Below are 6,084 nucleotides of genomic sequence, written 5' to 3'. Positions count from 1 at the left end.
GGAGGAGAACAAAATAAAACATGAAACTAAAAATAATATATAAAGGAGAGGAGATAATATTCTACTCAGGGCATAGTGGAAAAATAAGTTAGAGAAGTTCCAAAGTAGTGCACCCAAATGAGAGATGATATCTTGTTTGAGCTCTTTTCTTAAATGGAGGCTTGGAATTCATCATTTCACCCTCCAGTCAGAGAGGGAGAAGGTAGGCTAAAAAGTAACAAAATTTCAGTAGTACTAAATTTTCATATGAATTATGAATACATATTTTAAACAATTATGAACCTTTTTCCTAACTCATTCATTTATTGTACATCATGATTTAGTAGAATTTTGCAATTAGTAGAATATCTTCTTTATTTTTAACAAACCTTTGAAACATGTTTATTATAACATGTTTTTACAAAATTTTGAAGCACAATTTCTATATAAAAAAAAATCACATTGCATTTAGTAACATTGTTTTGTAATCCTGCTCTTCCTAGTCATTTTTCTCTTCCCAGCAATATGGCATAAAATATGTAAAAGATATTTCATTATGTCAATAATTAATACTTAATAAACCTTTATTTCAGTATGAGGTATGTAGCGTATCTAGTGAAGGTTATGTTCAACTCAACTATTTTGATTATTTCATGCACTTATATCCCACCTACAAACATATAAAGATGAACTTATCTTTTCATACCATATTTCTTCAGTTAAATAGCTTTTGCTCCTTTCTGTATAGTTGCCTGTTAATCAATATAGATGATATATTTTAAGAATGAGGATTCTTCAAATTTCTAGATTTATCTCAGACATGTCAAAAAAACAGGCCGTGTCTCTGAGATAAATCTTTGTAAGCATGGATTTGCTATACTTACCATTAAAAATTCCTACATGCCCAATGAGCTATTGTACATCCAAACATTAGTAATACCTAGATGATGGAAGTCTTCCTCCTTAAAATAAAATAAAAGCAAATAAGTATTTTGTGTTTCACTCCTTTATAAAGTATCACTTCTTAATTCACTGTATTTCATGTCTACCATATATCTTTTAAAACAACAGCAAAAACACATTAAGAAAATGTTTTAAAATACACTAGAACTCTGTGGAGAGGCTGCCAGTTGCAAAAGAACTGAATCATGAAGCTTACTTTGTGAGTTGTAATGTCTGTACTAGCAAATCACTTGCTTATTAGACCACCAACAGCATATACCAGCTCCCTTCTCTCTCAATAATTTTTTGAACAAAAAATTACTGTCTTGAATTAACTTTTGGTTGTTTCATAATCTTTGTTATTATTATTATTATTATTTACTTTTAGTCTTTTAAGCATGCTACTTCTCATAAAAGTCTCATAGAAGATATTATCTTCTCATCTTCTAGAATGCTAAAAATATCATTAAGTATTGCCTTTATTCCTACTTGACCTCTTTATTGTCTTGTCACTCTAAAACTTTTCTGAATTGCTTTTTCACTTTTGTTCTTTCTCCTTCAGTTTTTAAATGCTTATATTCCCACCCACATATGTCACCTATACTCTCAGCAAAGTGTTTTGGAAGCTTAGAATTATCTACTTTGTTCTTTAAAGCTGTTGGATTCCTTCTCATATGAACTCATTTTATATCATTTCAAAATATGTCCCATCACTTGCTGACATCTTGAAAGGAGTGTTGGGATTCCTTTTATTCAGTCAATTCTCCTAGAATATTTTAAAATTTCTTCCTAGTCTGTGGTTATCTATTCAATCTCCAGGTACTTCTGCCAAATTTTTCAGTCTTTGAGAAATTTCAACTATAACTACAGCATGATAACAAATAATATTGTCTTTTCTTTGAATTCCTCCTTTTCCCTCATCTCCCTTATTCAGTAATTTTCCAAGCTTAATGATTTCTGCTTTCAGTTTGTCTCTGACTCTTTCCCTATCTCTGTCTCTTTCTGGCTCTGTTGCCTGTGTTAGCCTGTGCTCTACTCCTGTCCTGCATGCCCTGCTGACTTTCTAAGTTGCCTTAAGCTGAAAAATTGTTTCACTCTATCTTTTTGCCACACTAGAATTTGTTTAAAGTCATTATATAAAAGTATTTGGAAAGATTTGGAGGAGTGTTTACCATCTTGTTCCACCAACTTGGCTCCATCATTAATTTTCTTAAATAGCTTCTTTTCTGATTTCCTAACATAACCAAATCATTATACTATCAGGACATTAGAATATTTTTGTCTCCTTGTTTTAACCTATCTTTATACTTTCAGTTTCTTTATATTGTCTTATGGCTAGAGTTAGCATTTCCAGAACACATGATATAGAACTGATAAAAGTGGGCATTCTTTCTTCAATCATCTTTATATTGGGGCATCTTCTTGTACTTTTCCATTGGATATGAATATGGGTCCTTTAGATGATATTAAATAAGGTCCCTTTGTGCCTATGTTTTTTCCATATCTATTGAAATAATCATGGAGTTTGTGATGTTTATACACACACACACACTCTTAATACTTTTTTAAAATATAAATTCTCTGTGGTAATGAGAAATGCATTTATTCTTTTCTAGTCCCACTTGGAGATGTCATAAATATTTTAGCTGTATTTTTTCTTTTTTCTTTTTTTTTTAATAGCCTTTTATTTACAGGATATATGCATGGGTAACTTTACAGCATTAACAATTGCCAAACCTCTTGTTCCAATTTTTTACCTCTTACCCCCCCCCCTCCCTAGATGGCAGGATGACCATTAGATGTTAAATATATTAAATAAAATTAGATACAAATAAGTATACATGACCAAACCGTTATTTTGCTGTACAAAAAGAATCAGACTCTGAAATATTGTACAATTAGCTTGTGAAAGAAATCAAAAATGCAGGTGTGCATAAATATAAGGATTGGGAATTCAATGTAATGGTTTTTAGTCATCTCCCAGAGTTCTTTTTCTGGGCATAGCTGGTTCAGTTCATTACTGCTCCATTGGAAATGATTTGGTTGATCTCGTTGGAGGATGGCCAGGTCCATTGGGAACTGGTCATCATATAAATTGTTGTTGAAGTATAAATGATCTCCTGGTCCTGCTCATTTCCTCAGCACGTTCTGTAAGGGTCTCCTCCAGGCCTTTCTGAAATCATCCTGTTGGTCATTTCTTACAGAACAGTAATAGTCCATAATATTCATATACCAAATTTTTCAATTATTTCCTCCAAATGATGGACATCCATTCAGTTTCCAGTTTTAGCCACGACAAAAAGGGCTGCCACAAACATTCGTGCACATACAGGTCCCTTTCCCTTTAAATCTCTTTGGGATATAATCCCAGTAGTAACACTGCTGGGTCCAAAGGGTATACGGTTTATTAACTTTTGAGCATAGTTCAAACTACTCTCCAAAATGGGATCTTTCACAACTCCACCAACAAATGCATCAATGTCCCAAAGTTTTTCCCAACATCCCCTCCAACAATCATCATTATTTTTTTTCCTGTCATCTTAGCCCAACCGGGTGTGTTTGGTATCTTAGGTTGTCTTAATTTGCATTTCTCTGATTAATTGACGGGCATCTTTTCCCATATGACTAGAAATAGTTTCCAATTTCTTTCATCAAGGAATTGTCTGTTCATATCCTTTGACCATTTTTCAATTGGAAATGGCGATTTTTAAATTAGGTTAATTCTCTATATATTTTGGAAATAGGCCTTTATCGAACCTTTGACTGTAAAAATATTTTCCCAGTTTATTGCTTCCCTTCTAATCTTGTCTGCATTAGTTTTGTTTTGTACAAAAACTTTTCAGTTTTTATAATCGAAATTTTCTATTTTGTAACATTAATGATCTCTTTAGTTCTCTTTGGTCATAAAGACCTTCCCCTTCCACAGGGCTGAGAGGTAAACTATCCTGTGTTCCTCTAATTAATAATTTCATTCTTTTATGCCCGGTCAGAACCCATTTTGACCTTATCTTGGTGTACGGTGTTAAGTATGGATCAATGCCTAGTTTCTGCCATATTGGTTTCCAATTTTGAATTTTTCAAACAATAAGTTCTTTCCCAAAAGCTGGGATCTTTGGGTTTGTCAAAGACAGGTTGCTATATTTTTGACTATCCCTTGAACCTAATCCTTTCCACTGATCAACTAATCTTTCCTTAGCCAATACAAATAGTTTTGGTAATCTGCTCATAATATAATTTTAGATCTGGTACATTAAACCCATTTGATTTTTTTTTCATTAATTCCCTTGGAAATTCTTGACCTTTTGTTTTCCATATGAACTCTGTTGTTATTTTTCTAGGTCATTAAAATAGTTTTTGGAATTTAATTGGTATAGCGCTAAATAAAGATTAGTTTAGGTAATATTGTCATCTTTATTATTTTGCTCCCCCTATCCAAGAGCATTTAATTTTTCTAATTGGTTGATCAGACTTAATTTGTGTGAAAAGTGGTCTGGAATTTTGCTCATAAAGTTTTGATTTTCCCTTGGCAGATAGATTCCTAAAATTTAATCCAAAGTATTCTTTAAATTTCCCCTCTTTGTAACTCGCTGTTGGATTTTTTATGATATATAAGAATTGCTGATGACTTATGTGGGTTTTTTTAAAAAAACTTTGCCTAAAGTTGTGGATTATTTCAAAACGTTTTGTTGAATCTCGGGGTTCTCTAAAGGTATACCATCATGTCATCGGCAAAGAGTGATAATTTGGTTTCCCATTGCCTATTCTTATTCCCTTTAACTTTTCCAGTTCTTATTGCTAAAGCTGGCTTTCTAATACAATATTAAATAGTAACGGTGATAGTGGGCAACCTTTGTTTCCCCGGAATCTTATTGGGGGGGATGCATTTTGTCTCCATTGCATTGATGTTACTGATGGTTTTAAAGATGCCCTGATTATTTTAAGGAAAAAGTCCATTTATTCCTATACTCAAGTGTTTTTAAATAGGAATGGATGGTGGATTTTATCAAATGCTTTTTTCTGCATCTATTGAGAGGATCATATGGTTTTTGTTAATTTGGTTCTAACATGGCCAATTATTATTTGGTTTTCCTAATATTAAACCAGCCCTGCATTCCTGGTTATAAACCTATTGGATCATAGTGTATTATCTTGGGATGATTTTCTTAGTCTTTTGCCAATATTCCATTTCAAGGATTTTAGCATCAATATTAAGGGAGATTGGTCTAAATTTTTCTTTCTCTGTTTTCCCACCTGGTTTAGGTATCAGTACCATGTCCTGTGTCATGAAGGAATTTGGTGGGACCTCCTTCATTCCCTATTTTATCAAATAATTTTAAGCATTGGGGCCAAATTTTCTTTTAAATGTTTGGTAAAAACCCAATAAACCATCGGGTCCTGGGGATTTTTTCTTAGGAGTTGTTTAATTGCCTGTTCTTTTCTTTTTTCCAAAATGGGACTATTCAAGAATTTACTTCCTCCCTCTTGTTGGGTCTGGGAAGTCTATATTTTTGGAGGTAGTCATCCATTTCACTTAGGTTATCAAATTTTATTGGCATAAAGTTGAGCAAAATAACCCTTATTATTTCTCTAATTTCCCTCTTCATTGGTGGAAAGTTCTCCTTTTCATTTTTAAGAACTTACTAATTTCATTTTCCTCCCCTTTTTCTAATCAGATTTTTCAAAAGGCCATCTATTTTATTGGCCTTTTTTTCATAGAACCAACTCCTTTTTTATTAATTAGTTCAATAGTTTTTTTACTTTTCAATATTTTTAATTTCTCCTTTTAATTTTTAGAATTTCCAATTTAGGTATTTGATTGGGGGGTTTTTAATTTGGTCTTTTTGGTTTTTTTGGTTCAAACCCAATTCATTAATCTTTTTTTTCTGTTTTTATTCAAGAAGCCTTTGGATAAAATTTCTTATTACCGCTTTGGCTGCATCCCCAAAATTTTGGTATGATGTCTCATCTTGTATTTATCTTGATGAAATTATTAATTTATTATAATTTGCTCCCCAATCATTCTTTAAGATGAGATTGTTTGGTTTCCAATTACTTTTGGCCTATTTCCCTAACTTTTTTGTTGAATGGTTTTTTATAGATCATGATCTGAAAAGAAAAGCATTTACTATTTCTGCTTTCTTGCATTTAATTTGAGGCCTTTTA

Source organism: Sarcophilus harrisii, chromosome 6 (assembly GCF_902635505.1).
Source record: "Sarcophilus harrisii chromosome 6, mSarHar1.11, whole genome shotgun sequence".
Lineage (NCBI taxonomy): Eukaryota > Metazoa > Chordata > Mammalia > Dasyuromorphia > Dasyuridae > Sarcophilus > Sarcophilus harrisii.
The sequence above is the reverse complement of the archived record's forward strand: the minus strand, read 5'-3'. Positions refer to the sequence as shown.